Source organism: Podarcis tiliguerta (genome assembly GCF_965153285.1).
Source record: "Podarcis tiliguerta genome assembly, chromosome: 13".
Taxonomy (NCBI): domain Eukaryota; kingdom Metazoa; phylum Chordata; class Lepidosauria; order Squamata; family Lacertidae; genus Podarcis; species Podarcis tiliguerta.
The window spans coordinates 13,080,560-13,098,006 of record NC_139546.1 but is presented as its reverse complement, the minus strand read 5'-3'; the positions used below and the strand labels follow the sequence as shown (position 1 = coordinate 13,098,006).

The following is a 17,447-nucleotide window of genomic DNA, read 5'->3' as shown; positions in this document are numbered from 1 at the left end:
CTCCCTTTTGGATGTTCTGTACATCAGTGACACCTGCCGTTCCGCTCACCAAAACAACCCAGTTTTACTTGGGAGAAGTCAGCCTTGCGGACCAGACAGAATTGGCTCTCTTAAATCAGAGCTCTCATCAGGATTCCTAAAGTTAACTTTCTTCACACATCAAACAACAGCTTAAGAGGTAGACACAGTTATCAGGACTGTGGTGTGGGATAAAAGGTTTAACCCCCGCTCTCCCATATACTGTGTTCCAACATCTGCTATTTCACTTAATGTAGTTTGGCCTAAGATGGGCGATTTGGCTGTCTATCTGTCTCTGAAGGTTGAGCACCTTTGGAATGGATGCCAAGTGCTTTGTAATATTTGTGTGTTCAAGGTGAGTCTTCCCCGGGGCCATCCTCAGCCTTTCATTCTTTGGCCATCATGGGAGATAACTGGAGAGGAAGTGCTTTTCCCCAGCCCCTCTCTAATTATTGCCAAGACCCTAAGCAACAGAGGCACCTTTTCTGCCCTCTGTCACTTTACATCCTGACATTGATGGACTGAGGGCAAAGAAGCAACTGCAGCGCCTGGCTACTACTATGAAGCTAGTGCAGTTGATCAGATGGAAGAGCTGGACTTATCCTTGGTACCTGAGTTCAGATTTCATCTCTTGGTGGCCTTGAGCAAGTCAGACTCATACGGTGACTCTGCTTCACATAGCTGAAAATAGGAGTTAGAGTGGTCTACCTCAAATGAGTATTGTGCAAGTGACCATAAGGATATATACTATGAATGACTGTTTCACAGCAAGAGCTAAGGATCTTTTGTCTGTACTATTTCTTTTGAATCTCACTCGAGCCTTCATTGATACATCTCACCATTCACTTCTCTCGGCTTTTCGGAGTACCATTTTGTCATGTATTTCTTAATGGTTATGTTTTTGGTTTTTTAAAGTGTATTTGAATGGTCCTACTTCCCCCCTTTTTCTTCTTTCTGTAGAAGTTCCCCAGGGATCACTCCTCTTCTTTTCCCCTTCATAATCTCCCTCTTGGTTCCATTATCCATTCATTTGGTCTTCAATACCACCTTTATGCCAAGGACCTACAACTCCACATTCTTTACCCGATCTTTACCCTTCATCACTTGGCCCCAGTCTCTGCTATCTCTCCTTGGATGAGTGCCCATTGTCTCAAACTTACCTCTGCCAAGTCTGAGCTACTGTTTCCCCTCCTTTTTCCCAGCCGTTTCCAACATCATTTTCTCTTGTTCTTGATAACATTGCAGAGTGTTCTGCTCGGGCTCAGAAGTACTTTTTAAAATTCTTCTCTGTGTCGAGGTTCTTTCAAAGGTACTGTTGATGTTTTCAGATAATTCATATATCTACGATTTGTTCTTTCATTTCTATTGATGCCACTTTTTTCTTTTTCTTTTTTATGACATACTGTCAAAGAGAGTTGGGGGTGCTAATTTGGCTAGGACAGCTGGAGGTATTTAACCCTTTCTGCCCATACCATTGTCCTACTATAAATTATCTCCCTCAAGCTGCTGTAGAGATTGCAAGACTGCTGTGGAGCAGTCCTGTGAATTGTATTTCAAGATTTAGTAGGTTCCTATCAAGGCCCAGGAAAAGAAATTGCTGGTGACAGTTGTGCAACAGACAAATTAGCATCTTCTGTATGCCATGATGTTTCACATCTCTGAAAATGTGTTCTCTGAACAGAGCCTTATGCCATAACAAGACATGACTTGGGAGATGTGTGACCAATATCTTCCACAGTACTTAAAAAAACCTTTTAGTAGTCATATCCAGTGAAGGAATTGGATTTGGAACATGGCACTGTAGAGAGAGGGCAGGGGAAATCATAAACGCATCATATAGATACCTATTTGTTTTCCCATATGGGGCAAAGAGCTGTTTTAGGTGGTGGAGTTTCAGCTGTAACTGGCAGTAGAGTTGCAAGAGGGGAGGTTAACACCTCTCTTCCTGTCCTGCATTGCCACTCTGATTTCCCTATACACATCAGGCTACTATTAATCTTTACAATAAGAAAGCAAGAAGTAAATAATTCATTCAAGCTATGTCTCCAGGATGCCATAAAAGTGAGGGACAGTTATTGAGTGCGTGGCAGGCTCTTTGTGATCCACAACTGCTCTTGCTAAGAAATATTGGTTTACTCAGGTGGCAGGGTGGTACAGTCCCTTGCGGGGTGCCACTTTTTTTCTTCTAAATTATCTTTGTTTCAGTTTTCTGCTGAAGAGGGCTGGAGCCTCGCATTGCTTCGCTTGCTCACCCAAGCAGCCTTAGCTGCTATTTTGAAAAACCAAGCAGAAGTACTTTCTGTAGTCTTAGATCTAAGCCATTTTGACCATGCTAGCAAGAATTCAAGGAGGACATCCTGAAGGTCTCTTCCTCCCAAGTTATATTTATCCACCAATCTGTGCTGCTGCCAGCCAGTTTGATCCAGAAGTGAAGTGCTCAAAACTAGAGTCCCGTTCAGGTGTTCAAATAATGCGTAAGGGCATAAAATGTGTAGAAGGTTGGGGGTGCATGTGCAAGAGGAACAATGCCTGTGATATCTTAATCCTCGCTGCTCCATACCAGATCTTCCCATGTTGAGTGGAAAGGTCTGGATGGCATTTGTATGCACAACCGGCTGAACATGCTTACAAGCCCCTGCCCTGGTCTGAGAACCCTGTGTTACCCTGCAGTCGTGGAGAGGCTTTTTAAATACACTTAGCCCAACAGTGGCTGGGAATGCTGTGGTCCTGGCTGGTGTGCGTGTCCTCATGTTCACTACATACTTTGTGAAATTATGCTCTTGCATATTCTTTGAAAAGGGCTTAGGGGTCGTGCAATCTGTGCTCCTCCAAGTCGCCCTTCCTGAACAGCAATCCACAAACGCATTCTCCATGAATGTCATGGAAACTGCCCCTCACAACTCATGTCTCTCCTCCTCTCTTGACAGGACTGAGTGAACTCAGAAGGATGTGGCTCAGGCAGGCATTTAAAGTTTACTGCTATTTGGATCATTAACACAAATTCTGAAGATGTGGACAAGCAGGAAGCTGGACAAGCCACTCTGAGGAAGCATTTAGGGTAGGTACGACTAATCTTATCTTTGCTAACTGGAGCTAGCAGAGATTCCAGACTGAAAACAAGTGGGCAGAGTTTGTTTATAACTTTTATTTTAAGTGTGTGCAGGTTGTATTTAGACATGGCAATTATTGTGTTAGTTTTCTTGGTTATAATGCTAGTGCTTCTGTCCCAGTTTCTAAAGTTCCTTTTATTCTCCATTGCCAGTCGCATATGGATTTTTGATTGATATACCCCTATTTCACACTGAATTTCCTTCACACCAGTGGGTGTGTTGTGACACAACAGCAGACGTCATCAGATATGTTGCCACCGCTCCTTTATGCACACGTGCACTTCTGTTCCCCCATGATTCATCCATATGAAGAGCTGGAATACTGTCCCAAATTTTGTCCCACCATTTTTTGGTTTTACAGTGATGCAAATGGATTTTATCTGGAAGCTATTAACATGGAAGTGAGCTCAAAACTTAGATTCTGCTAGATTTCTGGAATTCTGAATGCAGCCTCTATCTCTCATGGTTCAGGTTAGCAGTTTGCAATGTTTGAATGAAAATGTTTCCTTAGTCTAACTTTGCTGGAAACAACCAGAGAAAAGGGAGGAGCAAGGGAAAAAATTGTACAGGAAATGATGTTATATCTTTTGGAATTATTATTAGTATTTATTAAAGCTTCTGCCCTTTTCTTTGATGGGAACTCTAGCTCAGGCTAGCCTCTGAAAGCTTAGAATAGCAGGGCAGCATTCTGAAATGGTAACCGCTATTTGTAAGATTGTTCTGTCAAGTACTGGCATTACAGATGACTGAAGACCAAACTGTCTTTATCAAGCCTGATCCAATGAATACTTACTCCAGAGTGATTGGGTCTCAGGGCTCATCTATAGCTCAGTTGGTTAGAGCGTTGTGCTGATAATGCCAAGGTTGCAGGTTTGATCCCCTTAAGGGACAGCTTCATATTCTTGCATTGCAGGAAGCAGGACTAGATGATCCTCAGGGTCCCTTTCAACTCTGTGATTCTGTTCTATTCTAATATTGTCCCACTACTTTCCCCTGGGAAAGTGTGATCTTTACCACTCAGCTGGAGCAAACGTCATTCATGGATTGACATTTGCTCTAATAATTCAGCGCTAAATAGCAGGCTTTCCTGGGGAAGCCAGCAGAGCAAACAGAAAACTGCTCGGATTCATGCTTTGTAGGCAAGGGACAAGCTGAAAATCTCTTGGGCATCTGCTGAAGTGTGGGTGAGCCTTAACTGAGTTCAGTTGAGTTTATTCTCATGTAAGTGTGCATGGATTACAGTCTTAGAAGAATACAGTGAGAAATCAATGTTTGTAATCATGAAAGTTAGGAAATGTTATAATTGGAATGGAGAGGGCTCTGTGTCTCAAGAAAAATTGTGTGTGCAAGAAAACTTGAAACCATTTGCTTCATATATAAATAAAATACCTTTTTACCCAGAAACCAGAAATGCTTTATAATACATGTGGTCCTATTATGCATTTCCTGTTCCCATTTTGCCCATTTCTGAGCAAATACCTCTGCTGAAAGTGATACAAACCACCACTTTGAGTTTCCATTGTTGGCTCCTGTATTAATTCTCTCACCTGTGTTGCACAGTTGAAGTTTTCACTCTTCACCTGCTGTTATCAATTGCCTTCCCTTCCCCCCTGTAAAGCATGGAGGGACTTTTCGTGCAAAACGAGCTTTCTCTGTGGAGTTTATTCAATCATGTTTACTGCGAATGAGGAATTTATACAACCAAGTGGAGCAGGGTGGGCGTGCCTCTTTGCACTTTAAGGAGCACTGTCTCTATCCACAGGGCACTTATTAAAATGGGGAAGCCAGAATTTGAACAAGGTGTATTGGGTTGGTGTTTAATGGTGGAACAGCCTGCCTCGTCTAGGTCATTACACTGATAGAATAATTGCATGTTAGATTTATAGAGGGCCTTTATTAACCAAAGGATAGTGAAGTATAGTTGATAGGCTTCTGAGATGAAACCACAGCTTGAGTGAAGCACATTAGCCAGTTAACAGCTGCACCACAATGGTTCAAAGTTGCCCTAAGGGTCGTCTAATCAGTGTAACCATCTGCGATGGCAGGTTTCCGTAAACATAATCCTTATCTTCAGTTATCTAGACTTTGGTATCCTACTTGAAAAATAAAGACAGGGTACATGCAGTTTCTCTCAACTTTCCATCTTGCATACACACCAGTTTATGGAGTTAGCTGGTCTGGTAGCTTCCTCTGATATAGGCTGCTCTACAATCCTCCTTCCTAGCTGTGGCCATCTCCACCTGGAAACTCAGACCTCCAACAAGGTTGTCAACCTTTTTGAGTCCTTGACCAACTACATTCTTTCTGCCCCTGTGGGGCTCAGGGGCTGGTTATGTCACCCCTTGCCTGCAGAGCTGGCAGCCTCTCATCCTTTTTTGATCACTCTTGTAAAGCGTTTTCTTGGCCTCCTCTCCTCTCCCCTCTCTTTGGGAGTCCTCTGGGCAGTTGCTGCTGCCGCCCCTGGTCTCTGAGCTGCCCCCTCCGCCCCAAAGAGAGGTGCCTCCTCACACTGCCCCACAGGGGCCTGGGACTTGTCCATACATTCCCAACAGCAAGGGATGGCAGATTGGCTAGCTGGGCTCCCTCGCTTACTTACTTACTTGGAGGCCACCTCAGCTCCTGGCAACCAGCACCCTCTGGCCAGCCCCAGAGGCACCATTCGCCTGGGGAACTTGTAGCCAGGGCTACTGCAACAAATAGCTGAGCAAGCCTTTGGGAGGCAGAGACGTGAGAGGGCATCAGAAAAGGGAGGGAAGGAAGGACAGAGGCCAGTGTTACTTTGGCACCCTGACCATAATTCAAGGCACCTCAGCGTGCCACAGAACGCTGGATGAAAACCACTGCCTCAAACCATAGTGATCCATGAAGAAGTTCACCAAGACTCACAGGACAAATCCTTGGTTATTCCAAAGAGGGCAGCCCCCAAAAGCAATCAAGCAGATGTGCCAGCTAGACTTCTCAAGGTTCAGACCTTAAAGGTGTAATTAAGAGAACATGTGTAACTTTGAGGCCAAAATTAGTGAGAAATATATATAGATGGTTTCATTTGATTCACAAACCTTTATAGTTGAAGAAGAAGATCCATGGTGCCACCCTTTCATGTGTGTTGCTTAGCTGAAATGTTATCCTCAAATGGCTGCCGTGGGGTGGGATTTCAGACAAATGGGGCAACCAATCTCTGTTTTAGAGTCAGTTAAAGAAGAGGTACACATCCTATTGGTTTCAATAGGTGTCCCATCCTATTGGCACAAAACACAGAGACATTCTACTACACTACTGCAGAACTGCCTGACAGGCAAATGCAGTCTATCTCCATAACACGATTTTTATATATTAGTCTCCCTGGCTTTATATTTGTGTGCTGGTCTTTTTATAAAAGAGGTGGCTTCATGTGATGCAGATAGCTCCTATTGTGAAATTTTGGTGTTATGCCGCTTTTAGTGGATACAGAAGACCACACAAATCACCAGTGCTCTGTTGGGGACTGGAGCTTAATCAGGAAGCATCTTTGAGTCTTTCGTAGAATAATCCCTTTTATCAAGTCAGTGGATTGAACTCACTTTGGCCAAGTAATAATAATAATAATAATAATAATAATAATAATAATAATTTATTATTTGTACCCCGCCCATCTGGCTGGGTTTCCCCAGCCACTCTGGGCGGCTTCCACAGAGACCAAAAATACACTAAAATATTGTATTATATATTGTAAATGTATTAGTGTATCTACAAGACCAAATTTCCAACAGCTTCACTCACAAGGATTATAGGAACATGCAAGCCCACACACCACAACAAGGTGATCATCCAGCAAGTGAGAGGTACTCTATAGTTTTCATCTGGAAAATAGCATGGAGGGAAAGAGTTAAATCCCTTCTTTCCCAGTGCCACAGTTCTGATATGAATCTCAGACTCACATGTGCACATGCACGCACACAGACAGGGCTGCTGTCCATTTTTTATATGAGTGCAGAAGATCAGTATCATAGAACTCCTGAGTCCCATGTAGCCTGGCTCTGAGATTCTCTGGATGCTGAATTCTGTGTGCCACACCAACGCTCTATGACTGTGGAACACCAACAGCCCTATTCCTGACACAGCATGCCTTTAAAGGACCTCTACGCCCAACGAGGGCTGAAGGATTACAGAGAGAGAGGGATTGTGTTTGTACAGCAGCTGAGCTCCACGTGGGAAGTCAGAGGGATGTAAAAGCAGCAGTGTGCAAGACTTAGACCCTGCTGAGGCATCTGCGAAGGGCATGCCCCGGCAGCAGGCGAGGCAGGGAGGGTCCCTGCAACCTGCTGCTTGGACTTTGACTGTAGGCATGTCTGGGGCACATCTCAGCTGACTCTGTCGTGTGTGGATGGCCTGAGCTGTGAGCACAGGACTCTGTGTTGGCTTCGGAGCTGAAACGCATCCTGTGAACGTGTCAGAAGCTGCGGATGTTTCTCATTCTGACATTTGCTGGGGAAAGCACAGTGGTGGTTGTCTGAAATGAGGTTTTCAGCCTTTTCATCTTACTCTAAGTCTGGACGGCTGGTTCTAGGAAAACCAGCTTTGGGCTTATGGCTTAAATTGAGTTTAACCCCAGGTAGGTAAAGATAAAGGGACTCCTGACCATTAGGTCCAGTCGTGGCTGACTCTGGGGTTGTGGCGCTCATCTCGCTTTACTGGCCGAGGGAGCCAGCATACAGCTTCCGGGTCATGTGGCCAGCATGACTAAGCCGCTTCTGGCAAACCAGAGCAGCACACGGAAACGCCGTTTACCTTTCTGCCGGAGTGGTACCTATTTATCTACTTGCACTTTGACGTGCTTTCGAACTGCTAGATTGGCAGGAACAGGGACCGAGCAACAGGAGCTCACCCCGTCGCGGGGATTTGAAACCGCCAACCTTCTGATTGGCAAATCCTAGGCTCTGTGGTTTAACCCACAGCGCTACCCGCGTCCTTTTTAACCCCAGGTACCTTAATGCTTTTTAAAAATGCACACCTTAATATGTAAAAAAATAATGGCTCTGAGCACGTGCAAAGTGCTTTCCCTCCCTAACACATCACCACAAGTAGTCTGTCCAGGGCACATATTGAATTAAGAGGACAAAGCCCTGACGCCCCTTGCTCCAGAAATGATGCATTGGCTAGCTGGAAGTATTAGCAAGCGCAACGTGTTCCCCAGAGATATCCTTGAAGTCACTGTGCACCTATTTGCACACGTGAGTGAGCGAGCGAGCGCACACACGCCTGCCTTTAGGAGGCTCCTTTTGAGCTGTAAGGCTGGGATTAATAAAAGGAAAGGATCCCTCCTCCTTAATAGACTGCAGCTGCATAAACATTCCCAGAATTCATAGCCGGCCCTGTCTCCGGGAGCCTCCTCCCTCCCAAACCAAGGCAAATTCCACCCTCCCCCTCCTCCAAATTCAGTGACAGCTGCTCCGGAACTTCCCTCCACCAAGTCTGTAAGCCTGGAGAGGTTCGCTTTCCATTAGGGCATTGTTTTGCTTAAGGTGAGAACCCATGGGAGGAAGAAGTGCATGCTGGGAAAGTGGACCTGGGCCTCACGCTTGCCAAACCACTGTCTGCGAGCTGATTGGGCCTCTGGCTGCTCCCTAAAGTCTTTGGGAGGGTTTGGAAAAGGGAGCAAAGTCGCTTTCTGACTCCTAAAAATGTTACAAACAGGAGGCGGGAAAGTTTTCACTGCCAGGTCTTATATGACCAAATGGGACATGGAGCAACGTCACCCATGCTGCTTCGTTTCTGACCTCTTCCAGCAGGTGGCACTGTAGTGATGAGGGCAGGAGTGGCGCCTGCTACTGCTTCTGCTAATGGTACGCTGGGCAGTGCTGCCAGGAGCTCTTTGATTCCAAGACTGCGTGGAGGGAGACAGATACCATAAATTGGCCAATAAGCAACTGCAATAAAGTGGGGAAAGAATAGAATGATAGCCCTGATAGTTAAAGTTAAGTTGAATCTGGGTAATGTGTGATATTAAGGAGCCCCCCAAGCTACACACACACATTTCTTTTTCTGCTTTTTTAACATGTGCAGCAGCTCTGCAAAAAAAAATAAGAACACTCGCTTACAGTTATCCTCAGCACAGCCCTGAATAACCAGGTCACCCTTTAGTGCAAGGGAAACTGAGGCCAACAGGTAACCTAGCCAGTGATTCCACAGCATAAATGGGGCAAAGCCCTGGTTCGCGTCTCTCTGGCCGTAGTTTGACACTGATGCCAATGGGAGCGTCTTCGCTTCACAATGTAAATAGCAGCGTCAATAAGGTGATTTTTTTACTGGGACTGGGGCAGGCAAGGAAAATGACAGAATCCTTCACCACCACCATGCACTGCAATCACAAACCTGACTGCCTCCACAGCAGCTGCTACTTACAGGTTGGATTTTTAAGACCATGCTGTGTTAAAGCACGTGTTTTAACTGGGCCTGGTTTATCTCCCTAAGACAGGCAATGCTCCTGCAACATCTCAGTCCCAGTGGCTCAGCCTTCCCATGAAACAACATAAATAAGCTGCTTCAGGCAGCAAATTCCATTTTTCAGTCTCCAGGCTCCATCTCAGGGTGTGTTTTACAAAAAGAAAGATCTCCAACAATTTTCACTTTATGTTGCAAGTGTGAAAAAAATGCCTCTGTGGCTGGCAATGCAACAGCCCCATTCAGGCCACCTGACTCACAAGGGAGTTCCCACTAACCTCTGCTTTTGAGGTCTGTGTCATGGTGGTGTTGGGATAGGGCCCAATTTGAACCTGTCTTCAGTACCAAAGCTCAGCCCTGTGAGAAATGTAAAAAGAGTGCCTCTGAGCATGGGCAGAGTGGCTTCCTCCCCATTCCCCACTGATCCTGATGGAGAGAGACTTTGACCTGCAGCTTTCTTCAGTCACTGTGTTCAGTCTTGCTATTTGTGATGTTGAAATAAAGAAAAGTGTTTATACAGTACAGTACAGAGTCTCTCTCTCCCTCCTCACTGCAAAGCTAAGAACTCCTCCCTTTCCTCATATACAACTGGAATTTGGGTGTGTAACGCCTAGCCATGCTGGAGCCCTGGCTTCTCAAATTTTTGGAATTAAGTACTGCTTTTGCCCCATAGCCCTTCCCTCATTTAACCCCTCTGGAAGATTCCCTGTCTTTTCTTGTCACTGGAGTTGCCATATTTCATAGGAGCGGAGGAACCAAGCTGCCTTCTACCATGTCCGTCTGTTGGTCCAACTATCTCTGTTTTGTCTGTCTCCATGGTGGGCAACCTCCAGCCTGCAAGCCTAATCAAATTAGTAGTCCTACTTTGGCCCACGAGGGTCCTTCCACCAAGTCACGTCCACCTGTCCTACACATGGCATACATGGCATAATGTGTGAAGCAGGTAAAATTGTTGATGCGAAGAAACAATTAGGAGCATTGAAATGCACTTCCAGTTGCTTCTTGGCAAGCAAGGCTTATATCCAGTGACTTTTAAATACAGGTGGCAACCATTTTGCACGGGGGTTCCATGCTTCGGCGGAGCGGTCATAAGCTTTTTCCGCCCTGTTACACTCCACCCTGCCCCCATTATGCCCCATTACACCCACATTCTGCCCTCTTCTGGGTCCAAAAGGACCTGTGTGTTGGGGGTCGTGTGTCAATTGGACACACACAAAATGGTCACTACCTGTATGACAACAAATACAAGCCCAGGTCTTCTAATCCAAGCTCCCGAGTGGAGCTGATCCCTGCTGAAAATGTGACTTTCAACCAATCTGCAGTTACTTCAGGCCCTGCTAGGATCAGCTGCTTCCAGACTTTCTGATTGGGAACTCCCATGTGGAACCAGACCCAATACGATTTGTATCGGTCGCCAGCTGCTTGGCAGTCACTTCAAGTCCTACCTGTATTGGCCAGGATCTTCCTTTGTAGGACACTTTAAGCTCAAGCTGTGCTGCAAAAAGGAAAAAATGGTCACCTGACACCATGGTATGATTGACAGGTGGGCGGCCCTGTCGAAATGGCCCACCGAGGGTAGGGGACTTCAAGGTCCAGTCCACCAGCGTGAAAATATTCCCTACCCCTGATCTATCCTGGCAAGGCTCTCAGCGCCATCTCTAGGCAGAGCGAGACAGCTGCTTTAGGCAGCAGATACCATGGGTCGGAAGTGGTTGCGAGATGATGGAGGACAGGGCTGTGTATCGCATGCACAATTTGCCCTGTACCCCCTAAACTAGGCTGCTGGTCTCAGATGCAGTGGATGATGCTGTCCTGTTCCTAGTTTCAATGTAAGACTGGCTTCTTTATATGTAAATGAGGGTATATGCCATCTTGTCCTTTACCTCAAGCAGCAAAGTGCCTTAGGCCAGCCCTAAGGTTTCCAGACTGGACTGTTTCCCAGCCTACCTGGAGAAACTGAACCTGGGAGGTTTTTGCATGCAAAGCTTGTGCTCTTCCACTGAGCCACAGCCCCTCCTCTCCATCCTTCGATAGATGGTAGAAAGGGAAGTCTGGCCTATAAACTACCTCAGCCACGAGGTTTGGCTTCATTTACCTTGCTGCTCCCCTTCTCCCACCCATCCCCCACCTTCCCTTTCAGAGCTACTCACAGCCAGCAAATCTCCATGTCTCTTCTGGAATTCGTCCAGGGACTTGAGCAGCTTTCAAATAGATTCTTACTGAGTGCCGAGAAATGTGTGGAAGCTAGCTAGGGGTGGAGGAGGAGAGGAAAGCAAAGAGGCAAGGGGTAGATGCTCACGTTACCTGCTAAACCCCCAAGCAGAAAACATTTTGGGTGGGATGAAGGTGACCGCCTGACGCAGATCATCTTGTGTGGTGGAGACCACAGGATGTAACAAGCAAAACACACCCAATAATTTAGTTGGACTCTTCTCAATTCTCCAAGTGGTCAAGTTTCATGGGTGAAGCACTTAACCCGAGTCCAATTTTCTTTGGAATAAGGTTTTTTAATATTTGCATTTGGCTGAGTATATATGGTATATGGAAGTTCTCTGCCTTTCTCCAGAGTCTTTGTTTCTGCATGCAGACAGCTTGATGACCTCATCCCCAGCCGAGGAAAGGGGAGGTGGAGAAAGAAAGTCATGTCCCTTTCTCCGGAATGGTTCTCCCCTCCCAGAACAGTCATTTCCTGGGCATTGGGCATCCATTGATAACTTTGATAACATTCAGCTAATCTGAATGTTATCAAAGTTTTGGTGATGGAGTCCAAATTTTGGCTGCTTTCCTTTGCACATACTCTACATCCCCATAATGCCAGTTCTGTTTCAGCAGCAGTGGTGCCTATTTCCATGGAGCTCTGAAGTTGTGTGTGTGTGTGTGTGTGCGCGCATGCTGCTCTTACTTTCCTCTTTCTCCCTGCTGCTGCCACTACTGTTGTCCCAGCTCCTGCCAACCTAGCAGTTCAAAAGCATGCCAGCACAAGCAGATAAATAGGTACTGCTGTGATGGGAAGGCAAACGGCGTTTCCGTGCGCTCTGGCTTCCGTCATGGTGTTCCGTTGCACCAATAGCGGTTTAGTCCTGCTGGCCACATGACCCGGAAAGCTGTCTGGGGACAAACGCCGGCTCCCTGAGCCTAAAAGCGAGATGAGCGCCGGAACCCCATAGTCACCTTTGATTGGACTTAACCACCCAGGGATCCTTTACCTTTTTTACTTTTGATGTTGCTGCTGGGTGAGCATAGAAACCTAAGTACAGTGATGTAAGCTACAGTATAGCAGCGCCATCTAAAATGTACAGGGTTGCCTATCCCATCTTTGAATAATGATTCTAAATCTGCATATACATCATACAATTAGAGCACATTTAAAGTGTGTGACTTCTTTCAAAGAATCCTGGGAACTTTACCCTTCACAAAGATATAGCACTCATAACAAACCACAGTTCCCAGGATTCTTTAGGAGAAGTCATGTGCTTCAAATGTATGGTGTGTACACAACCTAAGACAAATGTTTAGGTAACCAGTTTTGGTTTTCTTGGCTCGGTTGCTAACAAATGCAGAATTTGGCTTGTCAGCACAGACAATTTGGGCTTTCTGTAGAGTCGCTTTAGCTTTCATTAGTGAGCTTACGTTTATACACCACCAGCTTCAGGCCAGACTGGCTTGCAATTTAACACGAAAAATGCAGTAAGAATAACAAAGAAGTTTGAGGTTCAGCAGGATTCTTGTCACATCCACGCAACTTTTTGTGCTCTATGGCTCACATGTGTCCCTGGGAGCTTTAGGTGTTTCCATGGTGTGCTCTGCTCTGTGCCGTGTAGTTTTGCAGTTGGGTATGGTGTGCAAGCTATGTGTGCCTGCTTGCAGTTCATTTTGCAGTCCAGACTTCGCTCATACTGTAAATGTTTCTCGGAGAGCTATACCACAGCCTCCTCCCTTCTTCCCTCCGGGCTTCTCCTAGCCTCAGGAAAATGTTGTGGAATGTAGACACATATTCCAATGCTGGGCACTCATCAATCACTCCTTTCTATACATAGAACCACGTTTCTCTCTCTCTCTCTCCCTTGCCTAATTGCTGCTTATGTTCCCCCCCTCGGCAGCCCCCCCCCCCCTTGCTGCCTTGCTCTCTCATTCTCTTTTCTTGATCTGCTTCTTTTGTTTTTCTGGTTCCCTTTGCTTGATAGCTTTGTTTTTTACCCCCTTGCAAAACTTTCCCCCAGTCTCATTTCGTTTAGTTTGTTGCTGCATTTATTTCCTTTTCCTGCTCTCGTTATTCTTTTATTTTTACGCATGCATCCCTCCCCCTCTCTCCAACCCCCCCCCCACAACGCACACACTTCCATCCATTTCAAGCCTCAGCTGTTGGCTCAGTGTGTGTCTCAGCATCTGGAGTTGTTTGAAGAGAGGAAATCGCCCCCCTCTCACAAGGGCTTTGTTCTATAGGCCTTTTCCCTCCTTCCCTCTCCCTTGCTGTTGTTCTTGTCATAGCTGGCTTGGCACTAAGGGGGTACAGTGGAAAGTGGGGGAAAGTAATTAAGGAAGAGGGAGGGTGGCTGGAGGAAAGAAAGGGATGCTGGGGTAGGAGAGAAGCCTAGAAAGAGAGAAAAGGAAATTTGCGAAATGTTACATTGGAAAAGGAACCAACAGGTCACCTTGTCCAGCCACCAGGACCAGCTCTACCATTATACAGATTGAGGTGGCTACTTCAGGCAGAAGATGATGGCTGGTGGTAGGACAGCTGTGGCAGTCACCACCATCCTGCCCTGTTCCCTTCTGTGTGCCATACGGGTGCCTTGCATCCCCTAAGCGGGTGGCGCTGTGGTCTAAACCACTGAGCCTCTTGGTCTTGCCAATCAGAAGGTTGGCAGTTTGAATCCCCACAACAGAGTGAGCTCCCGTTGCTCATTCCCAGCTCCTGCCAACCTAGCCTTTCAAAACCATGCCAGTGCAAGTAGATAAATAGGTACTGCTGCGACGGGAAAGAAAATGGCGTTTCCGTGTGCTCTGGTTTCCGTCATAGTGTTCCGTTGTGCCAGAAGCGGTTTAGTCATGCTGGCCACTTGACCCGGAAAGCTGTCTGCGGACAAATGCTGGCTCCCTTGGTCTGAACTCGAGGTGAGCGCCTCAATCCCATTGTCGCCTTTGACTGGACTTAACCGTCCAGGGGTCCTTTACCTTTTACCTAATGCTCTCAGGTGTAGTGGAGGATGCTTTCCCATCAATATCATTGAAGTAATATTCAGCTGCCAGGCCAGTTGGTTTCTGCATGTGGAATTGATAGTGGGTAGGGGAACCATCTTGTCTTTTCCTTCAGGCAGCTAAATATACTGCACTAGTCCTGCCAACCACCTGACCTCAAGCACAGAGACCCTATCCCAGGTTTGGGGAACCTTTGACCCTCCAGATGTTGCTGAACTACAACTGCCATCATCTCTGCCCATTGGCTGTGCTTGCTAGGGCTGATGGAAGTTGTTGTTCAGCCACATCTGGAGGGCCAAAATTTTCCCTTGCCTGCCCTATGCCAAGGGGGATGGTTTGGGCCCTCACTCCCAAGAAGCCTGTCAGGGGCAGAACAGATTATTCTTGCCAGAGGTCTGAACTGATTGCTCATAGAGGGCTGCATGAAAATAGGCCCAGGGTGGGGGGGGAGGGAAACGGATATAAAGCTGTCGTGATAATTTATTCCTTAAGAGTCAAGATGATCCATAGAGAAGGAAATAGCTACAGCACAATCTACGCAGGTCATTACCAACCTATGTAGGCTGGAACAACTGTGCTTTGGTTCTCTACACCCAAGGAGGTTGTTTGTGTATCTGTTCAGTTGTGTCACCCCCATGCTATGTACCCTATCATCTGATTTATGGGCTGCATGCCATAAAGTATATCATCATAACACCTTATAGCACCTTTGAAGTGCATTCTTTCCTTCAAATAATTCTGGATACTGTCACTTGTTAAGGATTGCTGGGAACTGTAAATCTGTGAGGGGTAAACTACAGGGCCCAGAACTCGCTTTGAATGTGCTTTAAAGGTGTGGTGTGTATGCAGTCCACATGGTCTCCCTGTCAGTGTTTCATATCCCTTTGCTGGCGTGCTGCCCTTTAGTTCAAAATGAATGTTAAATGCATTAGAACTGCATTAGAGGTACTGTGATATTGTTTCAAATATCTGAAGGGATTTCACGTAGATGATGGAGCACATTTGTTTTCTGATGCTTCAGAGGGTAGGATCTGGTCCAATGGGTTCAAAATTCAAGAAAAGGGGCTATAGATTAAAATGTTAGGGAGAACCTTCTGACAGCATGAGCCACTGTCTATGGGGATATTGAATGCTCTAGATGCAGGTTTCCTGCATCATTGTGGGATTGGGACTAGATCATCCTTGAGGCAGCCTTCCTAAAGTGCATCACCAACTTAAAATGCAGCCAGGTTTGTCTTTTTCTTCATTTGTATTGAAGCTGGGGGGGGGTTTTGGGGGGGTGCCTCAAAAAGCAGTTTTTCCTAAGCAATGACAGAGTAGGTATGAATTGTGTCTAACATGATGGGTATACCACTTCCCAGACCGGTGGTGGGAGTGCCCTAGATGCAGAGTAAATGGAAATGAGTATACAGCCCAGCAACTGAAACAAAGAGCTTATCTACACTTACCTTTCCTCTGATTTTTTCAGACATAGTTCACTCCTTAAAGCTCCATGTCTGCGTACCCTTTTCTTTTTCTCCAGAGCTTTTTTTTGTAAAAACCTGCTCTTTAAAGCTCACCCAGAGCAAGCAGCTATCCATGGAAAATCTAAATCAATGTTTGCTCTGACTGAGCACTAAAGAGCAGGTTTTTGCAGTGAAAGCTGAAGGACAAAAACCGAAAAACAAAATGCTCGAACACTGAACTTTAAACTGTGGGCCTGAACCTGGAAAGAGCAGAGCAAAAGGTAAGTATGGATAAGTCCAAACACTCCCAGCCCCAGATGTAAGCCCATCTCATTAGACTCTAGGCCATATTGCAGGTGGACATTGATATCCCACTTAAATGCAGTCTGGGGCTGGAGAGCTCTGGTATTTGAAACATGGTCTGGTAGGGAATCTTCCCTTCAGATGAGTTCTGGTCTATGCCATTCTTTGTGTGTGCTTTAGTCAGATAACTAAACCTCCCATCATCTGAGGCTGAGCAGACAAGTTATTTCAGGCTTTGTGGGGGACCGCAGACTGCAGATTGTACCTCTCTGCTGTCCAGCCTGTTTCATTCTTTATTACCCTCCCTAGTCCTGGGGTTGATAATTTGTTGACACAGCCGCCCCCTGTCCTGATTATTCCTAGGTGATGGGAGGGCAGCAAACAGGCTTGTTTCAAGTTCCCCCATCCCTGGAAATAGGATCTCTGGCTGTGGGGCAGAACTGGCCTCTTGCCCTTTTGTTATCGGTCATGACCTTTTCCTTGGAGACGCCAGATTTCTCTATGTATCTCTACTGACAATCAGAGTGTCTTCACACTCTGTAGAGCAGCAGGATGTCTTTTTGTTACTCCCTTCCTAGTCTCAAGGGTGCAGGGGGGAGTCCCACTTAAATCCTATCTGATTCAAAATGCACTGTATGAAAGTAGATTGAAATTGTTCAACACCCGCTCATCCTGATGTTAAAAGCCAGCCCAAATAATAGCTGTATTGAAGCTTCCAAGAGAAGGAGGCTCCGCAGCTGTGGGGCAGACATCAAGAATGGCTATGTGGGGGCCTTTGCTCTTCAGAATCATTACCTGGAAGATAAAGTCAAGGGTGTCCAAGAGAGGTGGTTGCTAAAGTATTGCTTGTTTATAGACCCCTTTCCATTTACCAGTTGCAACCTTTGTATATGCACATTCTCTCCACAACTTTTGGGTGCTTCCGTGTGCTCTTTTTTGGTAACTTTCAATC

General features: G+C 46.1%; 1 long non-coding RNA gene across 4 annotated transcripts in view; it reads left to right on the top strand.

Annotated features, from left to right (window-relative positions):
* Positions 1 to 17,447, top strand: part of LOC310661673 — a 63,383-nt gene that overhangs the window by 22,099 nt on the left and 23,837 nt on the right. For all 4 annotated transcript variants that reach the window (XR_014504035.1, XR_014504036.1, XR_014504037.1 and 1 more), the window contains one exon: positions 2,946 to 3,076. This is a non-coding gene — a long non-coding RNA (uncharacterized lncRNA). The remainder of the gene's footprint in view (positions 1 to 2,945; positions 3,077 to 17,447) is intronic.